Below are 23414 nucleotides of genomic sequence, written 5' to 3'. Positions count from 1 at the left end.
TAAATGCTGGTCTTGTCAGTGGTGTTCACATCCCATGAATGAATACATAAAATCATAGGAACATGGAATGGTACAGCACAGAAACAAGCCATTCAGTCCATCAAGTCTGTAATTGATAATCTCCACGAGCCACATTGTCTAATCACACTCTACTTCTTATTCTCAATGTTCCTCTTTTTCAAGTAACCATCTAATTCTCTTTTAAAGGACTTTTTACATTCTATGTCAACAATGACGTGTGATAGGGATTTCCATGTTCTAACCATCCTCTGTGTAAAGGATTTTGTTCTAACCACCCTTTTAATTATTTTTGTGATTATTCTTAATTTGTGCTCTTCTGGTACTATACCACCAGCCTTTGGAACCAGTCAGTCACTATTTACCTCATCACAACACATCATAATTTTGAAGGCCTACGTCAGCTCCAGCGAAAGGGCCCTAATTTCTCATAGCTGCCTTGCTAATTCCTTATCCTTGTTAACATTGTGATTTTATGTTGTACTTTTCCTTTGCTTTATATTCAAAACACGCATTAGAAAAAAAATTACTCAAAGGGTGATAAATGCTTGGAATGCTGAAGTAGAGTGGTAAGCATAAATTAAGAAATTGCATTTATATGACACCTTTCACATCCTCAGGGCATTACAAATCATTTCACACTCAAATGTAGTTGAAGTGCAGTCAATATTATTTTATTTTATTATTTTATAGCCAAACACAGCAGCCAATTTATGCACAGAAAAGTCTCACAAGAAACATAGAAAATAGGAGCAGGAATAGGCCATTCGGCACTTCGAGCCTGCACTGCCATTCAATACGATCGTGGCTGATTGTCCAAACTCAGTGCCCTGTTCCTGCTTTCTCCCCGTATCCCTTGATTCCTTTAACCCTAAGAACTATATCTAGCTCTTTCTTGAATATATTTAAGGATTTGGCCTCAACTGCTTTCTGTGGTAGAGAATTCCACAGGTTCACCACTCACTGGGCGAAGAAATCCCTCCTTATCTCAGTCCTAAATGACTTACCCCTTATCCTTAGATTGTGACCCCTCGTCCTGGACTCCCCCGCCATCAGGTGCATCCTTCCTGAATCTAGTCTGTCCAGTCCTGTTAGAATTTTATAGGTGTCAATGAGATTCCCTCTCATTCTTCAAAACTCTAGCGAATACAAGCCTAATTGAGCCAATCTCTCTTCATATGTCAGTCCTGCCATCCCAGGAATCAGTCTGGTGAACCTTTGCTGCACTCCCTCCATAGCAAGAACATCCTTCCTCAGATAAGGAGACCAAAACTGCACACAATACTCAAGGTGTGGTCTCACCAAGGCCTTGTATAATTGCAGCAAGACATCCCTGCTCCTGTACTCGAATCCTCTCGCTATGAAGGCCAACATACCATTTGCCTTCTTAACTGCCTGCTGCACCTGCATGTTTACTTTCAGCGACAAGTCTTGCTGCACCATCCCTTTCCCAATCTATCGCCGTTCAGATAATAATTTGCCTTCCTGTTTTTGCCTCAAAGGTGGATAACCTTACATTTATCCACATTATACTGCATCTACCATGTATTTGCCCACTCACTCAACCTGTCCAAATCACACTGGAGCTTTTCTGCATCCTCCTCACAGCTCACACTCCCACCCAGCTTTGTGTCATCTGCAAACTTGGATATATTACATTTAATTCCCTCATCTATATCATTAATATATATTGTGAATAGCTGGGGTCCTAGCACTGATCCCTGTGGTACCCCACTAGTCACTGCCTGCCACTCGGAAAAAGACCCGTTTATTCCTACTCTTCGTTTTCTGTCTATCAACCAGTTCTCTATCCATGTCAGTACCTCATTCCCAATTCCATGTGCTTTGACTTTGCACGCTAATCTCTTATGTGGGACCTTATCTAAAGCCTTCTGAAAGTCCAAATACACCACATCCACATCCACATCCACTGGTCCTCCCTTATCTATTATACTAGTTATATACTTATCCTTACACCAGTTACATCCTCAAAAAATTCCAGTAGATTTGTCAAGCGTGATTTCCCTTTCATAAATCCATCCTGACTTTGTCTGATCATGTCATTGTTTTCTAAGAGCTCTGCTATTACATCTTTTATAATGGACTCTAGCATTTTTCTCACTACTGATGTCAGGCTAACCTGTCTATAATTCCCTGTTTTCTTTCTACCTACTTTTTTAAATAGTGGGGTTACATTAGCTATCTTCCAATCCATTGGAACTGTTCCAGAGTCTAGAATTTTGAAAAATGACCAGCAATGCATCTACTATTTCAAGGGCACTTCCTTAAGTACTCTGGGATGTAGATTATCAGGCCCTGGGGATTTATCGGCCTTCAATCCCATCAATTTCCCTAACACCATTTCCCGACTAATTCTGATTTCATACAGTTCCTCCTTCTCACTAGACCCTATGTTCCCCAACCTTTCTGGGAGGTAATTTGTGTCCTCCTTTGTGAAGACAGAACCAAAGTATGTATTTAATTGGTCTGCCATTTCTTTGTTCCCCATTATAAATTCCCCCATTTCTGACTGTAAGGGACCCACATTTGTCTTCACTAATCTTTTTCTCCTCACGTATCTATAGAAGCTTTTACAGTCAGTTTTTACGATCTCTGCAAGCTTACTCTCATACTCTATTTTCCCCTTTTTAATCAATTCCTTTGTCCTCCTTTGCTGAATTCTAAACTGCTCCCAATCCTCGCTGCTTGTTCTGGCCATTTTATATTTCTCCTCCTTGGATCTAATACTAATGCTAATTTTTTTTGTAAGCCACGTTTGAGCCACCCTTCCTGTTTTGTTTTTGCGCCAGACAGGAATGAACAATTGTTGTAATTCATCCATGCTTTCTTTAAATGCTAGCCATTGCCTATCCACTGCTAACCCTTTAAGAAATGTTCCCCAATCTATCAGAGGCAACTCACACCTCATACCTTCATAGTTTCCTTTATTTAGATTCAGGACCCTAGTCTCGGAATCAACTCTCTCACTCTCCATCTTAATGAAGAATTCTATCATGTTATGGTTGCTCTTCCCCAAGGGATCCCGCACAACAAGATTGTTAACTAATCCTTTCTCATTACTCAATACCCATTCTAGGATAGCCTGTTCTCTAGTTTGTTCCTCAACGTATTGGTCTGAAAAACCATCACGTACACACTCCAGGAATTCCTCCTTTACAGAATTATTGCTAATCTGGTTTGCCCAAAATATATAAGATTAGAGTCACCCATAATTACAGTTGCACCCTTATTGCATGCGTATCTAATTTCTTGTTTAATGCCATCCTCTAGATCACCACTGCTGTTTGGGGGTCTATATACAACCCCCACTAACGTTTTCTGCCTCTTGGTGTTTCTTAGCTCCACCCATACAGTTTCCACATCGGGATTCTCCGAGCTAATATGCTTCCTCACTATTGTATCGATTTCCTCTATTACTACCAATGCTACTCCACCTCCTTTCCTTTTTTGCCAGTCCTTCCTAAATATCGAATACCCCGAGATGTTCAGTTCCCATCCTTGGTCACCTTGCAGCCATGTCTCCGTAATCGCAACTATATCGTATCCATTTACATCTATTTGTGCAGTTAATTCACCTACCTTATTGCGAATTCTCTACGCATTGAGACACAATGCCTTTAGGCTTGTCTTTTTAACATTCTTAGTCATCTTAGCATTATTTCGCACTATGGCCCTATTTGTTTCTTGCCCTTGATTTCTGTGCCTTCCACATTTGCCTTTTTGTTTCCTGTCTTTCGTTTCTAACATTGTTTCCTCCTCCTCAGTCTACCCACTCAGGTTCCCATCCCCCTGCCATTCTAGTTTAAATCCTCCCCAACAGCACTAGCAAACGCCCCTGCGAGGACATCGGTTCCAGTCCTGCCTGGGTGTAACCCGTCCCGCTTGTACAGGTCCCACTTTCCCCAAACCAGTCCCAATATCCCAGGAATCTAAATCTCTCCCTCCTGCACCATTTCTCCAGCCACGCATTCATCTGGTCTATTCTCCTGTTCCTATACTCACTAGCACATGGCACAGGAAGTAATCCTGAGATTACTACCTTTGAGGTCCTGCTTTTTAATTTAGCTCCTAACTCCTTAAATTCATCTTGCAGGACCTCATCCCTTTTTCTACCTATGTCGTTGGTACCGACATGTACCACGACCACTGGCTGTTCACCCTCTCCTTTCAGAATGCCCTGCAGCCGCTCCGAGACATCCTTGACCCTAGCACCAGGGAGGCAACATACCATCCTGGAGTCTCGTTTGCGGACACAGAAATGCCTGTCTGTTCCCCTTACAATTGAATCTCCTATCGCTATGGCTCTCCCAGTCTTCTTCCGCACACCCCCCCTGCCCCACCCTGTGCTGTGCAGCAGAGCCATACGTGGTGCCACGAACTTGGCTGTTGCTGCTTTCCCCTGGGAGGCCAGTTGCTGCTTTCCCCTGGGAGGCCATTCCCCCTCAACAGTATCCAAAGCAGTATATCTGTTTGAGAAGGGGATGGCCACAGGGGACTCCTGCACTACCTGCCTGCGCCTACTACTCAGCCTGGTGGTCACCCATCCCTTTTCTACCTGTGCAGCTATTACCTGCGGTGTGACCACCTCGCTAAACATGCTATCCACAACATCCTCAGCATCGTGGATGCTCCACAGTGAATCCACCCGCAGCTCCAGCTCCATAATGCGGGTAGCCAGTAGCTGCAGATGGATACACTTCCTGCACACATGGTCATTAGGGACACTGGAAGCGTGCCTGATTTCCCACATCGCACAGGAGGAGCATATCATGGGTGCGAGCCATGACTTACCTTTAGATTAATTAGTTACTCCCTATAAAAAATACTTTTTGGGATTTTCTTCTCCCTGCTGCTTTCACATGCGTTCAAGTCCTCTGAAGAAGGAATTTTCCTCCACACAAGATCATGGGGCAGGTTGTTCAACCTTGCCCGTCTAAGAGCGAAGTCCAAAGTACGGAAATTCCTCATCAGGGAACTCCTCTTTGCTGACGATGCTGCTCTAACATCTCACACTGAAGAGTGCCTGCAGAGTCTCATCGACAGGTTTGCGGCTGCCTGCAATGAATTTGGCCTAACCATCAGCCTCAAGAAAACGAACATCATGGGGCAGGACGTCAGAAATGCTCCATCCATCAATATTGGCGACCACGATCTGGAAGTGGTTCAAGAGTTCACCTACCTAGGCTCAACTATCACCAGTAACCTGTCTCTAGATGCAGAAATCAACAAGCGCATGGAAAAGGCTTCCACTGCTATGTCCAGACTGGCCAAGAGAGTGTGGGAAAATGGCGCACTGACACGGAACACAAAAGTCCGAGTGTATCAAGCCTGTGTCCTCAGTACCTTGCTCTATGGCAGCAAGGCCTGGACAATGTATGTCAGCCAAGAGCGACGTCTCAATTCATTCCACCTTCGCTGCCTCCGCAGAATACTTGGCATCAGGTGGCAGGACCGTATCTCCAACACAGAAGTCCTCGAGGAGGCCAACATCCCCAGCTTATGCACACTACTGAGTCAGTGGCGCTTGAGATGGCTTGGCCATGTGAGCCACATGGAAGATGGCAGGATCCCCAAAGACACATTGTACAGCGAGCTCGCCACTGGTATCAGACCCACCGGCCGTCCATGTCTCCGCTTTAAAGACGTCTGCAAACGTGACATGAAGTCCTGCGACATTGATCACAAGTCGTGGGAGTCAGTTGCCAGCGTTCGCCAGAGCTGGCGGGCAGTCGTAAAGGCGGGGCTAAAGTGTGGCGAGTCGAAGAGACTTAGCAGTTGGCAGGAAAAAAGACAGAGGCGCAAGGGGAGAGCCAACTGTGTAACAGCCCCGACAAACAAATTTCTCTGCAGCACCTGTGGAAGAGCCTGTCACTCTAGAATTGGCCTTTGTAGCCACTCCAGGCGCTGCTCCACACACCACTGACCACCTCCAGGCGCTTACCCATTGTCTCTCGGGATAAGGAGGCCAAAGAATAAAAAATAGTAATTACAGTAGGGGCCTTGTTCTACTCCAAACACTACCCACTACAATCTAAAGTTCTCAATAAATTATATTAATTTTAAATAACACACACTTTAGTAGTAATAATAACCTTATCACTTATATGGTAGGTTTTGAGGGGTTTTTTTCAAAGAAAAAAGAACTTTCCCCTTTTTTTTTGCGCTATTTAAATGCACTACAGCTGTTACTTACCCAACCAATCACCTTGCAGATTTCCCGTGATGCCACTGTAAGTTCTTTTCTCCCCTCTTTCGAATCTCAGCGCGCACGAGCAGAGAGAGAGAGAGAGAGCCAGAGAGACAAAACGGAAGGTCTGTGACAGGATGGAGGGCAGGAGAGATTAAATGGCAAAAAGGTTTTATGGTGCACAGCCAAAGGGAGCAGTAATGGGACAAGTAAAGAAACAAAGGATGTGTCCAGAAGATGTGTCAATGGCAGGATCCCAAATAGCTGCTGTCTGGAAGCAAAGTAAAGGAAATAAGAGAGAAACGAGCACAAAAAAAACCCAGCGAAGAAAAACAAAACAAAATCGGGCAGAGCTTATGATCTAAAATTGTTGAACTCAATATTGAATCCTGAAGGGTGTAAAGTGCCCAATCCAAAGATGAGGTACTGTTCCTCGAGCTTGCATTGAGCTTTGTTGGAACTGCAGCAGGCCAAGGACAGGAAGGTCAGAGTGGGAGCAAGGTGGATAATTAAAATGACAGGTGACCGGAAACTTGGGGTCATCCTTACAGACTGAATGGAGGTGTTCTGCAAAATGGCCACCCAGTCTGCGCTTGGTCTCCCCAATGTACAGAAGATCACATCATGAGCAGCGAATACAGTGTATTAAATTGAAAGAAGTACAAGTAAATTGCTGTTTCACCTGGAAGGAGTGTTTGGGGTCTTGGACAGTGAGAAGCAAGGAGGTAAAAGGGCGGGTGTTGCATCGCTTGTGCTTGCATGGAAAGGTGCCATAGAAAAAGGAGGGGGTGTTGGGGGCATTTGAGGAGTGGACCAGTGTATCGCAGAGGGGCCAGTCCCTTTGGAATGCTGAAAGGGGAGGGGAAGATGTGTTTAGTGGTGGCATCAAGCTGAAAATGGCGCAGGATGATCAATTGAATACATTGGGGTGGACCAGTTAATCTGTTTTGGTGGTGTTGGTTGAAGGATGAATGTTGGCCAAGGCATTGGGAGAACTCCCTGCTTTTCTTCAATTTGTGGCATGGGATCTTTTGTATCCACCTGAACGAGCAGATGGGGGACTTCAGTTTAATGTTTCATGCATAAGACGCGATGTCCAACTATGCGCAGCCAGTTAGAAAAACTAACACCTGACTCAAAGGTAACTCACTCACCTGTGAGACAGATACAATTGAAGCAAACATATTTGGGTGGCTAAAATTGGCAAGCAGTGTACTGGGAGAGTAAAGTGAGCTTTCATGGGCCAAATGACCATTTCTTGTCCTTGACTTTGTTAGGTATGATTGTAACATTTACAGCAGTGAACAAAGGATCATTATCTCGCCATAGTAATACAATGGCAGCTTTTGACTTTCAGGAGTATTCCTTTAAGTGAAATGGTTTAAGATTAAAATACAATGACAGACCTAATGGAAGAATGTATGCATTTTCCTTCTTGCCAGAAGCACTATTCATCTGACAATTAACAAGTTGGGCCTTGTGACAGAAATCAAGTTTTTCAAGCATGAAATATTGCATCTAATAATGGCTGTCTGTTGGTAAAAGTATGACATATTTATTATTTAAACAACTCTACAAGCATCTAATGTTTTTTCAGCCAGCAATGAAGGAAAGACTTTAATATTTTATAAAACTCTTACCCATCATCTGTGCTTATACCTTTAGAAGAATAAACAAAGAGAATTCTTTTCATACATTAAAAGTTTATGTCACTCAACAAACCAAGGACTCAACATATGGAAAATATACATTGAAGAAGCTTTTGGACAAAGCTATGCAATCTTCTTCTAGCACAACACAAAGAACATCTGCCATTTTATTACTATGGAAAGATAACCAGTCCTTTGTTCACTGCTACAAATGTTATGATCACATTCGACCACCTGAGCAAAGCTAAAAATCAGCAAGCAATTTTAGATAGATTCACTGAATCCCACAGCACAGAAGGAGCACATTATGCCTGCGCTGGCTCTTTGAAACAGCTATTCAATTTGTCCCTCACCCCCACTATTTCCCATAGCTTTCCAAATTTCTTCTTTTCAAGTATATATCCAATTCCCTTTTGAAAGTTATGATTGTACTGCCCTTTCAGGTAGTACATTCCAGATCAATTCTCCTCATCCACCCACCTGGTTCTTTTGCCAATTATCTTAAAAAAAAAAGTATCTCTCTCTTAGTTGTTTCTTTGCATCTTCCCCCTCTAATTATTTCCCTATCCCTTGTGCTTTAGGTTATGTTTGTCTTCCAATCTTTATCTCCCTATTACTTTCAACACTATTCTCAATGTGATGTCCATCTGAATCTCACTCATTGGACTGAATTTTTGTTTTGGGGTCAGGACCCTGTCGTCAGGAGCATTTCTAGTCCCAACCCCACATCGCATCATGTCTGACTCGTGACACAATATCGAAGGAGATGACCAATCAGTGGTCAGAGGGCCCGCTCGCCATCCAATTAAGGACTGTACTTTTTTTTATCCTCTCCTTTAAGCCCCTTAGCATCCAGGGGGTCCAGATTTGTTATTCCTATCCTTTTCCTTTAAGGGAACATACTTGTTCTCAACCCTCACTATCTCTTCCTTTATTACCATCTAAGGATCAGGCAGAGATTTACCTTCAAGTGGCTATTTCCAGTCCACTTTAGGTAAATCGTATCTCAGCTTAGTAAAATCAGCTTTTCCATAATTGAGAACTTTTATTCCTGGATTATCTTTGTCTTTTTCCATAATTACCCTAAATCGAACTGAATTATGATCACTTCCACCAAAGTGCTCCCCAACTGATATCCCTTCCTCCTGCCCAGCTTCATTTCCTACAACTAAGTCCAGAACTGCCTCCTCTCTTGTTGGGCTTACTACGTACTGGCTAAAAATGTTCTCCTGAATACATTTCAAGAATTCTGCTCCCTCTGTGCCTTTCACTGCTAATTCTATCCCTGTTAATATTAAAGAAGTTGAATTCCCCCCACCCTCCTCCCCCTACCCCTCCTCCCCGGCACTGGATTGAGAGGCTGGCGGCTGCTGATCTCTGCTTGTTACAGCTCCCGTTTACCGGGTGGTGGCCGCACCCCTCCACCGCCTTTGTTCGGCGGACAGTTTCATCTGTTGACCGTTTTTGTTATTAAAATAAAACCACCCAGTTTGTATAATTTACAGCCTTGTTGTTTTTTCACATCTCAGAGTTTTGCATACATATTTGCTCTTCTATCTCCTTCTGACTGTTTGGGGGTCTATAGCACACTCCCAGTAGAGTTATTGCCCCTTTCTGGTCTTCAGTTCAACCCATATGGCCTCATTTGATGATCCTTCTAACATCTCTCCTTACAGCTATAATTGTTTAATCAATATTGCCGCTCCCCTCCTTTTTATCCCCCTCTCTATCTCACCTGAAAACCCTCTAACCAGGAATGCGGAGCTGCCATTCCTGCCCTTCTTCCAGCCATGTCTCAGCAATAGCTATATCATACTCCACATGTCAATCTGTGGTCTCTGCTCATCTGCTGTATTCCTTAGACTTCTTGCATTGAAGTGCATAACATTAAGCACTGCCAAATTCCCTTGTTGTCTATTTTCTCGCCTTTGTTTCCCCTGCCTTCCAAACACACTTACTAATTTTCTTCCTTCCACTTCTAACTTTTCTACTCTGCCTTCTGAATCTACTCTCAGGTTCCCATTTCCCTGCCAAGCTTTTTTTTATTCATTCGTCGGATGTGGGCATTGCTGGCCAGGCCAGCATTTATTGCCCCTCCCTAATTGCCCTTGAGAAGATGGTGGTGAGCTGCCTTCTTGAACCGCCGCAGTCCACATGGGGTAGGTACACCCACAGTGCTGTTAGGAAGGGAGTTCCATGATTTTGACCCAGCTTCAGTGAAGGAACGGCGATATAGTTCCAAGTCAGGATGGTGTGCGGCTTGGAAGGGAACTTGCAGGTGGTGGTGCTCCCATTCATCTGCTGCTCTTGTCCTTCGAGTCGGTAGAGGTCGCGAGTATGGACGGTGCTGCAGTGCATCTTGTAGATGGTACACACTGCTGCTACTGTGCGTCGGTGGTGGAGGGAGTGAATGTTTGTGGATGGGGTGCCAATCAAGCAGGCTGTTTTGTCCTGGATGGTGTTGAGCTTCTCGAGTGTTGTTGGAGCTGCACCCATCCAGGCAAATGGGGAGTAATCCATCACACTCCTGACTTGTGCCTTGTCGATTGTGGACAGGCTTCGGGGAGTCAGGAAGGTTCCGAAGAAGGGTCACTGACCCGAAACGTTAACTCTGCTTCTCTTTTCACAGATGCTGCCAGACCTGCTGAGTGGTTCCAGCATTTCTTGTTTTTATTTCAGATTTCCAGCATCCGCAGTATTTTGCTTTTATATCAGTGAGCAGGTAATTGCTAAATAAGTGCCACTTGATAGCACTGTCGACAACACTTTCCATCACTTTGCTGATGATCGGAAGTAGACTGATGGGTCAATAATTGGTCGGGTTGGATTTGTCCTGCTTTTTGTGTACAGGACATACCTGGGCAATCTTTCACATTGCCGGGTAGATGCCAGTGTTGTGGCTGTATTGGAACAGCTTGGCTAGGGGCGCGGCAAGTTCTGGAGCACAGGTCTTCAGGTACCATTGCCGGAATGTTGTCAGGGCCCATAGCCTTTGCAGTATCCAGTGCCTTCAATCATATCTTGATATCACACAGAGTGAATCGAATTGGCTGAAGGCTGTATCCATAGCATACAAGGCTGCGGGCCAAGTGCTGGAAAATGGGATTAGAATAGATAGGTGCTTGATGGCAGGCACAGACACGATGGGCCGAAGTGCCTGTTTCTGTGCTGTATAACTCTATGATTGGCATCTGTGATGCTGGGGACTTCAGGAGGAGGTTGAGATGGATCATCCACTCGGCACTTCTGGTTGAAGATTGTTGCAACTGCTTCAGGCTTATCGTATTTTAAACCCTCCCCAACAGCATTCGCAAAACCTCCTGTGAGGATAGTGGCCCCGTTCCTGCTGAGGTGTAACCCGTGTTGTTTGTACAGGTCCCAACTCCCCCAGAAGCGGTCCCTATACCTCAGAATCTAAAGCCCTCCCTCCTGCACGATCTCTCCAGCTCAATCTTCCTACTTCTGTACTTACTTGCAAGTGACATTGAGAGTAATCAGAAGATTACTTCCTCTGAGGTCCTGCTTTACAATCTCTCCCCTAACTCCCTAAAATCTGCCTTCAGGAGCTCATCCCTTTTTTTGCCTATGACACTGGTGCCAATACAAACCACAACCTTTGGCTGTTCACCCTTTCCCCTCAGACTGCTTTGCAGCTGCTCAGTGACATCCTTGACCCTGGCATCAGGGCAGCAACATACCATTCTGGAGTCACATCTGACTATACCCCCTCACTATCCAATCCCCTCGATCTTTTCTTGCACCCCCGCTGTGCAGCTGAGCCATCCATTGTACCATGAACTTGGCTCTGCCTGCACTCCCTAGAGGAATCATCATTCTCACCAGTATTCAGAGCTGAATACCAGTCGGACAGCAAGATGCACTCATGGGATCCCTGCCCTGCCTGTCTGGCCCTTCTTGTCATTCAGGCAGTCACCCATTCCCTCTCTGCCTACACATTTTTAAGCTGCAGGGTGACCAGCCCCAGAAATATGCTCTGCATGAAGCTCTCAGTCTCAAGGATGCCCCGTAGTGACTCAAGCTCCGAAACCCAAAGCTCAAGCTACTCGAGCAGGCAACACTTCCTGCACATGTGGTCATCCAGGCCACGAGAAGCATCCAGGATTTCCCACATGGCACAGGATATGTATTACACGGGGCTGAAGTTCCCTGCTATGCCTTTACTTACTAGACTATTATCTAGAAATATTTATCAGCTACTCACCAATCGGCCTCTTCTCTGGTTGGGACATCATTAAAAAATTTTTTGGCAGATGTTGCATTTGTTGTTTTTATTTTTGGAGATTTCATTGGAGGCTCTCTTCCCCACCTTAATTCCTCGGTCGTTGCGCTCAGTTTCCAACCAGGTACACTGCTGCCAGTGAGTCTTTCTGCAATATTGATAAACGCCTATCTAATGCTTCTAGACTTTAGATCTTAGGCCTTACTGTCTCCCACTCTTGTTTTCTGCAAAACCAGAACAGCGCCTCCTCCATCACTTAATAAAAAAAATCTGGAATTGAAAGCTAGTCTCAATAATGATGGCCATGAAACTATTATCGATTGTTATAAAAACCCATCTGGTTCACTAATATTCTTTAGGAAAGGAAATCTCTGTCCTTACCTGGTCTGGCCTACATGTGAATCCAGACCCACAGCAATGGGGTTGACTCTTAATAGCCTTCTGAATTGGCCAAGCCACTCAGTTGTCAAGGGCAATTAGGGATGGGCAACAAATGCTGGCCTTACCATGAAAGAATTTTTTTAAACTGTGCTGAATTCCCTGAGCTAAGTACTCTGTCAAAGGAGTATTCCGTCGAGCTGGATTCTATGCTGAAGAAAGTTGATGGAAGCATTATAAAGCAGGGTGGGTAAGTTTGTGTGTACGTGCTGGCATTTTTATCAGAATTGTTTGTATTTGTTAGATAATAAATGTTGCGGGATGTGACAACAGGGAGGCCCGACTGCAATGTTAATCCGAGGTATGAGCAGGGGAGCAGTGGTGGCTTATCCATCAGGCCAGGAAAAAGGTAAGTTTTAAAAACAATGTTTTGTTTCCTTGTGAAGCTGGAGTAGCAGGAGGTCCTCTGGCTCCCATAAGGAATCCATAGTCCCTCCCTTCCTCTGTCCAGGTTCCCAGTCAGAAATCCTGCCTGATAATTTACTATAGTGGTGAGGACTGTTCCATCTCGTGTAACTCTTTGCAGTGATAGCGATTATTATGTGAGACAGTTTCATTTTGCATGTAAAGGAAGATTATTCCAGGTGACAGTGTAAATGTGCCTTTTTAAAATATTTGTTCATGGGGTGAGGGCATCGCTGGCATTTATTGCCCATCCCTAATTGTCCTTGAGAAGGTGGTGATGAGCTTGAACTGCTGCAGTCCATCTGGTGTAGGACACCCACAGTGCTGATAGGGAGGGAGTTCTAGGATTTTGACCCAGCAACAGTGAAGGAATGGCAATATAAATCTCTGAGTCAGGATGACATGTGACTTGCGGGGAAACTTCCAAGTGGTGGCGTTTCCATATGTCTGCTGCCCTTGTTCTTCTAGGTGGTAGAGGTCATGTGTTTGGAAGGTGATGTCAAAGGAGGCTTGGTGAGTTGCTGCAGTGCATCTTGGAGATGGTAAACACTGCTGCTACTATGTGCTGGCGGTGATGGGAATGAATGTTTAAGGTGGTGGATGGGGACCCAATCAAGCGGACTGCTTTATCCTGAATGGTGTTGAGCATCTTGAATGTTGTTGGAGCTGTGCTCATCCAGACAAGTGAACAGTATTCCATCATACCCCTGAATTGTGCCTTGTAGATGATTTTGCAGATGTGATGCAAGATTATTCCATGTGAAAGATTTAACTCTTTCTATGGGATATGAACTCATTCTATATATTTTAATTAATACAGACCTGGACATATGACTAAATAATAGAAAATTCCTCCACAAAACTATGTACATCGTACCACAATTTCCCTGACAGTACGACAGACAGAGATGTTAGAAGCTTTAAGCTGTAGTTACTGGGACATGGAACAGGTTCTTTGATAGTCAATAGCTTTAAAATTATGGTGAGAAATATCAGTTTACGAACACTAAATACATTTATCTGAAACTCCTCTTTATTCTTTTAGTGCAGGATAATCAGAAAAACACATGAAGTGTTCCAAGATCTCTGCATTGTTACAATTCTGGTCTCTTGCAGATCCCTAATTTTAATTGTTCCACCGTTAGTACTGACCCTTCACTGACCAAAGTCCATAGCCCTGGAATTCCTTCCCTAAACTTCTCTGCCTCTCTCTCCTCCTTAAAACCTCTCTCTGATCTGTCCAAATATCTTAAGTGGCTTGGTGTCAAATGTTGTTTGATAACAGCCCTGTGAAGTGCCTTGGGATATTTTATGACATTAAATGTGATATATGCAAGTCATTGTGTTATTGTATTATATCAGCTATTTCAGGGCCTATGTTCTTAAAAGCCCTATAATAAAGGACAGACTCATTTTACATTACTCAATTTTACTAGCAGTATTATTGGATTTTGTATAATTACATAATTTCTATGTAATAATTCTCATTTATGACTCCACAAAGATAATTGTAAAAAAAAGACCATCTAAATGAAAAGCTGTGACTATAATACTGTGATGCTCAGTGCTCTACAGTAGGTCAGTAATGCCACCAAATGGAGAAAATGATAAGTGTTGAGTAATTCAGTCTTCAACTGCATTAAAGATGCTTGTGCCAAAATAAAACTACGATCCAAATGTCCTTTAAATTTTCATTTGGCGGAAATGCACGATACTGATCTGATGATTGAAATATATTTTATTTAACATTGGATCAACAATATATTTCACGACTTCATGCAACTTCAAAACTAATGTAATAATGTAAATGTAACAAGCATTGACGGATGAATTTTATGGAACTGGCAGAGGTCCTGATGCCTGGCCCAAAAGACGAGGGGAACTCCGCCTCAGCGCTTTGGAGACCGCCCCCCCCACCACCCCTCTGGCTCTATTTAACGGTACTCGGGCAATTAACTTCCTGACGCCAGGTTTCCCATTCCTTTAAGAATTAGGATCCCGCCTCCAATCAGAGGACTGACAGCTCATTAGTATCGGCAGTGCCACTGGGACTGGTGGCTACTGCTGGTACTACAAGAGGCCCGGGACTAGGATCAGACCTGGAGCTCCAGTTCCCAGGTAAGTCTGGTGGGGTCGCCAAGTCAGTCTGGCAGGCCCTGGCAAGGGGAGGGGCAAGGGTGGGCATTGAGGATGGGGGGGTATTAGCGGAGGGGCGGTCTTTGCCGCTGGGTGTCCTCCATGGGCCACGGATTGCTGTCACAGAAGGGTCAGCGACATTCAGTGCTGTGCTGGACACTGCTTGATTAGAACATACAAGCATAGGAAACTGATGGGAAGGAAAAGACCAGCTCGTCCATCAAGCCAACCCGACATTGTGATCGTCGAACTCCACCATGGCTAAACATATCTTCCCACCTCTCACTTACCCCACATGCCTGCAGCTATGTAATCTCCTGGGAGAGGGAAAAAACGTAGGAACAATAAGGGAAAAGAAATTCTGTAAAATTCCTCTCCAACCCCCTCCTACGTGATCGAAACCAGTTCAGGAGTTCATGTGAGCCAGTTGTTACCTATAAAGATACTTGCCTTCTGTATGATGCAATCTCTGCCTCAGTTTGGAATGAGTCCAGCTCCCTCTTGAAATCATGCAGAGTCCAAACCCACCAAGCCCCCAGCAGCCAATCTATTCCAGAGGCTCACAATTCTCTGGGAAAAGAATAACTATCTAACATCCAGTTTATTCCTTCTCTGACATAGAACAGGTCTCCTTGAAAAGCAAAGGAACATCAAGCAAATTTAGGTAGAAATGATCTCTAAGCCTTTCCTGAAGCAGGGAAGAGAGAGTATTTCGCCTTGAAGATGGTTCTATTGAAACCATAATTAGGTAGATATGCATTTGTATGGTGCTGTTCTTTACAATCATGTGTATTTATTTCTGTGTTGCACAGTTAAGAAATTTTATGGGTGCCCTATGGATGGGGGGGCATAAAATTGCATGGGGAGGTGGGCGCGGTGTGCCCTTCGCCTTCCCAACGCCTTGGAATTTAGTCCGGGGCGGGGAAAGCTGAAGACGGCCTTCCCGTCCATAGGCCAATTGAGGCCCTTAAATGGCCGATTAAGGCATCTTCCTGTTGCTGCTGGTATTTTACCGGTGGCTGGTGCGAGCCCTAGCACATGGGGATGCCACCCAGCAATACAATGCAGCCTCCCTGTGGGCTGGGTGTGGGGTGCCTTCTTCATGGGCAATCTACCCAGCCCATGCAGTGTCTTCTTTGAGTCAGGGCTGTGGTGGTCTTCATATGGTCCAAGGGAATGGCCATTGCAATCATACAGATAGCAAGTACTGGGAGCAGATCAATGTAGGGCAAAAATTAATGGCGAAGTAAGAAGCATTTATCCATCTAGAAGCAGAGGTCGTAGTGCTAGGGCCTTTATACAAGTTTCTATGGTGTGGGGGGGGGGGGGGGGCAGCACAGGGGGCGATGGAAGAGGGGTTGTGGTGATTTGAAAATGAGCCAATAGGGAAGACTTTCATATTTTCAAGCACAGGGTTACTGTTACACCCCCCGACCATCCTAATGTAGCCATGAAATATACCATTCATTTAGGCAAAATAATCAAATTATAGAAGAAACAAATTTAAAAATAAGTAGCTAGGAATAAGAGTGAACGTTGTAAGGAACTATGTTTTTCTTTAACAAATAGGCATATAGAATAAATTACTGAAGTGAATGTAGACATAGCATAGATGGGTTCAATGTCCAAAAAGTTTTTTTCAAAGCGCTCCGCCCCCACCCAGCTCTACAAAAATATTGCAGGTTGCTGCCTCCTTGGATTTTCCCCCTCTCCCTATAGAACCTAACAGATCAGCATTGGAAGAAGAAGTTGTTCCGAAGAAGGGTCACTGACCCGAAACGTTAACTCTGCTTCTCTTTCCACAGATGCTGCCAGACCTGCTGAGTGGTTCCAGCATTTCTTGTTTTTAGATCAGCATTGGAGCCAGTTAGAATTCATCAGACTGTGACCAGCGAGATGCATTAAGATGGAATGGAATGAATCAAGCTCACCTCTTCCATTCAAATGAGGCCCAGTGCCCAATTTCACTTAGGCCTTGGGCTGGCATGAACTGGTGTGCAAAGCAATTATTTATCCAATAGTGTTCATAATATGATTGAGTTCAACGTAACGTTTGAAAGGGAGAAAAGTGAATTAGCTACTAAGGTCTAGATTTAGAAGAGGCTGACTTGCCTCTCCACAGCAAACTGGGCAAATCTGTTAATAGACAAAAAGACAAATGATCAATGGGAGATATTCAAACAAATTTAATGTGATACTGAACCAATTTATACCCTTTAGGGGCAAGATTTCTACCTGCCAAAGAAAACAGCCATGGCAACTAAAGAGATGAGTCAACATAAAACGAAAAGAAAAAGCAGACAAAAATGCAAAAGACAGCACAGATCCTAAGAAAGGTGAGAGAGGAAAACCACGGAATTATAGACCAGTTAGCCTAACATCTGTTGTCTGGAAATTACTACAGTCTATAATTAAGGATAGAGTGACTGAACATCTTGAAAATGTTTAGCTCATCAGAGAGAGTCAGCATGGTTTTTTAAAAGGTAGACCATGCCTGACAAACCTGCTTGAATTTTTTGAGTGGTAATTGAAGTGGTGGACAGGGGAATGTCTATAAATGTTACTTATATGGACTTTGAAAAGGCATTTGAGAAAATCGCTCTTAAGAGACTGGTTCAGAAATTAGCAGAGTGCTAGGAGATAAAGAGTAGGGATAATGAGCAGGTACTTTAATTGACAGGATCTGATTAATGATATCAACTATTCACTGTATTTATTAACAGCTTATATGATGGGATAGAAAATCCAAGTTTGCCAATGACACAAAGATAAGCAGCATGGTAAGCAGTCAGATAGAGGCGTAAAATCACAGAAATATTGATAGATTGTGAGTGGGAAAAAACTATGGCAAATGGATTTCATTGTAGGCCAATGTAAGTTCATCCACTTTGGAACTAAAAAGGATTGGACCGAGTACTTGATAAATGGTGAAAAGCTAGAAATAGTGGAGGTCCAAAGATACTTGGGTGTCTAGGTACTGTCATGCAGACCCCCATCTGCCAAGAATGAGGCATATTAATTTTGTCATAAGAACATTGATTTTAAACTGTTGCTGGAGTGAAGAAATGACTTGTTTGAAGATCACCAGACACTGGGATGGAAGGACATTCACATACTAAGAGATGCTGCTTGTGGAGACAAAGGACTATTCCCTGCTCCAATTAACCCAAATGGATTTTAATCACCAGACATTGAAGGTGTAAGGAAGCACATTCCAGGCCCTGCTAAGATGATACAATCCACAAAGCCAGGACTGGTTAAACCAGCTGGTCACATGACCAACTGGTTGGTCCAGGTTTTTTGAACTAGCCACAGGACAGTTTGAAGGCAGAAGGCAGTTTGCAACTGAAGCTGGAACAAAGAATCCTCTCTCTCCATCTTTCTACCAAGTCACTGGACCCACGAAAGACATGGAAACCTCAAGAGAGAAAAGACTCCTACATCGGAACAAGTTGAAGCGTGAACAGGGCCTTAACAAATTGCAAGACTTACCGGCAACCAAAGACTCCACTTTGAACTTAAAGGACTGTAACTACCAGATATTGCTTCAAACTTTTCCCCTTTATTCCTTCTACTTTTTCTGTCTCTATCTGCATGTGTGTTTATGCATGCTAGTGTGGTCATGTCGCATATTCGTAGTCGTTAACTGGATTAGAGTTTAAGATTAATAAACTTCTACCTTTTGTGTTTAAATCTAAGGAAACCTATTTGATTTCCTTGCCTTACAATTGGAGTAGTGAGGGAACCCGTAGGCCCCTTCTCACCTGGTCGTAACTGAAATTTGGAGGCTGGTGTCCTGGATTTGACCCACAGACAAACATGAAATTGGAAGTGGGAAGTCAAATTGATCCAAAGCAAAAAGAGAAAAGATTTCAATACATTTCTTGTGGTTGTGTGTGCTAGAATACCAACATGTCTGCGACTGAAGCTAGTAGCTCCCCAAGCCAGGGTGAAGTAACTTGGGATAAGTTAAAAGCACTGTCTATGGAGGAGTTGATGAAAATAGCTGAGCAGTGTGGGATCACTGTAAGTGGCAAGGCTAGGAAGTCTGAACTCCTAAGGCTAGTGGCCAACCATTTTTCCCTTGAACCTGAAGAAGCAGAAACAGGGTTAGAAGCAGACTCTGACAGGGTATTTCTAGCAAAGATACAATTGGAACAGAGGAAACTTGAATTTGAGGCAAGAGAGGGAGAGAAAGAGCCTTCCAGAAGGAACATGAGGAAAGAGAGAGAGAGAGAGACCTGAGAAAAAAAAGAGAGCAGAGAGAGAAAGAAAGAGCCTTCCAGAAGGAACATGAGGAAAGAGAAAGACCAGAGGAAAAAAGAGAGAGGAGAGAGAGAAAGAGCCTTCCAGAAGGAATGTGAAGAAAAAGAGAGACAGGAGAGAGAAAGAGAAAGATCCTTTCACAAAAATGTGGAGAGAGAGAGCTGAAGCAGCTGAGTTAACTAGGGGGTGGCAGAGTAACCCCAGTGAAAGCATGGCCAATATGGAGCAGTGTAATTCAGGGCTGGGTACAGAATTGTTTAAACTCTCCCAACTGATCCCAAAATTCAATGAGGGAGACCTGGAAGCATTTTTTTTTGTCTTTAGAAAAATTGCCAAGGCAGTTAAAGTGGCCAGCTGAGGCTTGGACTCTCCTGCTACAAAGTAAGCTAACTGGAAAAGCCCATGAGGTTTATTCCATGTTGCCAGACGACAGTTCATCAGATTATGAACTGACAAAAAATGCTATCCTTGGGGCATGTGAGTTCGTACCAGAAGCCTATCGCCAAAAGTTTAGAACCCTCAAGAAGCAAGCTGATCAAACTTACCTGGAGTCTGAGAGAAATAAGCAGCTGGCTTTTGACCAGTGGTTGAAGGCTCTTGAAGTACAGCTCAGCTATGAAAATCTCAGAAAAGTAATTTTGCTAGAGGAATTTAAAAACTCTCTCCCACTCTCCATAAAGACCCATGTGGAGAAACAAAAGTCGCATAGAGCCCGGCAGGCAGCAGTTCTGGTTAATGAGTTTGCTCTCATTTATAAGTCGGTTTCCCAAGGGAAAACCTTTCCTAATCACCCCCATAAATCCGAAAAGGACAAAGGGTGGGAAGGTGGTAGAAGCCCAAGCAGTCCTGGAGGGAAAGAAAAGCAGGAGCAAGAAAAGCCCTCCTCCAGCCAATAAGGGAGATGCTGCTGTAAGCAGGAGTGAGACCTGGAGATCGGTGTGCTTCCATTGTAATAAAGCAGGACATTTAAGAGCTGACTGCTGGAAACTAAAGGGAAAACCTGTAGGATTAATCAAGGCATACCCGCTCAGTGAAGAAGCGACCCTGATGGAAAGCACAGCCGAACAAGCTGTAGTTTTAACTGCAGTAAGAGTTGAGACCCAAGAAGCTTACAGCTGCAAGTGCAGGAAAATGTAATGAGATTCTTGAAGGTTATCAGGGTTTTGTGTCTGAAGGGAGAGTAACCCCATACCCCTCCAGTGGAGCAGGCAAGCCCATAGTGATTCTCAGGGACACAGGGGCCACTAGATCCCTTTTACTGGGAAAAGGCCTGACCTTTCCCCCAGAGAGTGCAGTGAAGACCAGAATGGTGGTGAATGATATTGGAGGGCAGTGTATGCCTGTACCTTTACAGCGGGTGCACTTGGAGTGCGACCTAGTTTCGGGACCGGTAACCGTAGGGATTATCCCTAGTTTGCCTGTGGATGGGGTTGACCTGCTCCTGGGTAATGATCTGGCGGGGACGAAGGTGGTAGCTTCCCCATTAGTGAAAGAGAGACCGCAGGATGTCAGAGAGACAGGGTAATGGCAGGAGACGGTCCCCTGCAGTTTCCCTGAATGTGAAACGAATCAGGCCATGATCAAGCCAGCACCCCCAGAGGAGACTGAATTGGCACTGCAGGCAGATAACCATGAGGTCTTTCTGTCTGAGACTTTCTTTGGAAAGTTAGAAGACACAAGGATTGAGTTAAATGGTTGTTCACTAACTGAGGCTCAGCAAGCAGACCCAGTATTGCAAGAGTTAGCACAGGCTGCCCAGTCTGAAATTAAAGCAGAGGGAATCCCTGATTGCTACTATTTAAAGAATGAGGAAATGGAGTTCTCCTCACAGACCTGAGAGCAAGGAGTGGTCAGTGGTTCACCAGTTAGTGGTGCCGCAGAGGTACCGGAGAGAAATAGTAAGAATGGCCCATGAGATTCTAGTGGTTGTACATGTTGGTATACGAGAAACCAAAGCCCGCATAAGACAGCAGTTTGACTGGCCAAAACTCCACAACGATGTGGTGGAGTACTGCAGGAGTTGCCACATGTGCCAGGTTGAGGGGAAACCCCAACCTACAGTGAAAACTGCATCTCTAAGTCCTGTATCGGTGTTTGGAGGGCCCTCCAGCAGAGGGATGATGAACTGTAAGGGACCCCTGTCGAGAACAATAGGGGACAGGAACGGGGGAAAAAAGAGACCAAAAGTGCAGGTTAAAGGAAGTCCAGGAATAATCCCAGATGAATCTCACTGTACAGTCAGCCAACCCCAAAATATTTGAAAAGTTAAGACTCCACATCCTCCTATGTAAATGCCGACAGTAGAAGCACCCCGCCAGAGTCGCTAACAGCATTTATAGGAACCTGCAGAGACAAAGAAAGTCCTCAAGAGGGCAGAGAAACCATGAAGGTGATTCCTCACCGAGTCAAAGTGCCGCAGGGGAGTGCAGCAGAATCTGGACAAATACCTGCCAGCAGGATTGTCCAGAGGACAAAGGGAAGATTAGCAAGGAATATCCACCCACCCCCCCACAGTCAGGAAAAAAGGGACCCTGCCATCCCCTAAGGTGAAAAGCCTTTGCATGACTCATCACGCATTGAAAGAGAGTTCAGAGTGGATCTGCCCACTGCCCTCACCCCTGAGCTGAACTCCAACCTGGGGCTAATTAAATCTAACAAGAACAAAGACATCTTAGGCAGTCATGGAAATGTGCAAACTGAGAAAAAGAACTTCCCCAAAAACCACATGTTTATTGGGATGCCAAAAAGGGCAGTTTAAAGCAGCACTGCTACCAAGAAAAGACAGGCTGTAACAATTGTTGAGGTTTCTGAATGAATGAGAGAGATGTATGTATGTCTTCCTGTCCTTATCTTCTCTCTATTCCCTTTTCATGAAATTCTCTTTTTTAAAAATCGCATTTTATTCCATTGGGTGTGGAGGTGTCATGCAGACCCCCACCTGCCAAGAATGAAGCATATTAATTTTGTTTTTTAGGTTTTTTTTAGTTTTAGAGATGCAGCACTGAAACAGGCCCTTCGGCCCACCGAGTCTGTGCCGACCATCAACCACCCATATTATACTAATCCTACACTAATTCCATATCGCTACCACATCCCCACCTGTCTCTATATTTCCCTACCACCTACCTACACTAGGGGCAATTTATAATGACCAATTAACCTATCAACCAGCAAGTCTTTGGCATGTGGGAGGAAACCGGAGCACCCGGAGGAAACCCACGCAGACACAGGGAGAACTTGCAAACTCCACACAGGCAGCACCCAGAATTGAACCCGGGTCGCTGGAGCTGTGAGGCTGCGGTGCTAACCACTGCGCCGCCCTAAGAACATTGTCATAAGAACATTGATTTTAAATTGTTGCTGGAGTGAAAAAATGACTTGTTTGAAGATCACCAGCCACTGGGATGGAAGGACATTCACATACTAAGAGATGCTGCTTGTGGAGACAAAGGACTATTCCCTGCTCCAATTAACCCAAATGGATTTTGATTACCAGGCATTGTAGGTGTAAGGAAGTGCATTCCAGGGCCTGCTAAGATGATACAATCCACAAAGCCAGGTTAAACCAGCTGGTCACATGACTAACTGGCTGGTCCAGGTTTTTTTAACTTGCCACAGGACACTGAATTCAGAAGGCAGTGTGCAACTGAAGCTGAAACAAGCAAGTCTCTCTCTCTCACATTTTCTCCCAAGCCACCGGACCCACGAAAGACATGGAAACCTCAAGAGAGAAAAGACTCCTACATTGGAACTGGGCCCCAACGAATTGCAAGACATAACGGCAACCAAAGACTCCACATTGAACTTAAAGGACTGTAACTACCAGATATTGCCTCAAACCTTTCCCCTTTATTCCTTCTACTTTTTCTGTCTGTATCTGCATGTGTGTTTATCGCGTATGCATGCTAGTGTGGTCGCATTGCATATTCGTAGTCATTAACCGGATTAGAGTTTAAGATTAATACACTTCTACCTTTCTTGTTTAAATCTAAGGAAACTTGATGGATTTCTTTGCCTTACAATTGGAGCAGTGAACAAAGATTCACTAAGGGGG

Source organism: Heterodontus francisci, chromosome 27, assembly GCF_036365525.1.
Source record: "Heterodontus francisci isolate sHetFra1 chromosome 27, sHetFra1.hap1, whole genome shotgun sequence".
Lineage (NCBI taxonomy): Eukaryota > Metazoa > Chordata > Chondrichthyes > Heterodontiformes > Heterodontidae > Heterodontus > Heterodontus francisci.
The sequence above is the reverse complement of the archived record's forward strand: the minus strand, read 5'-3'. Positions refer to the sequence as shown.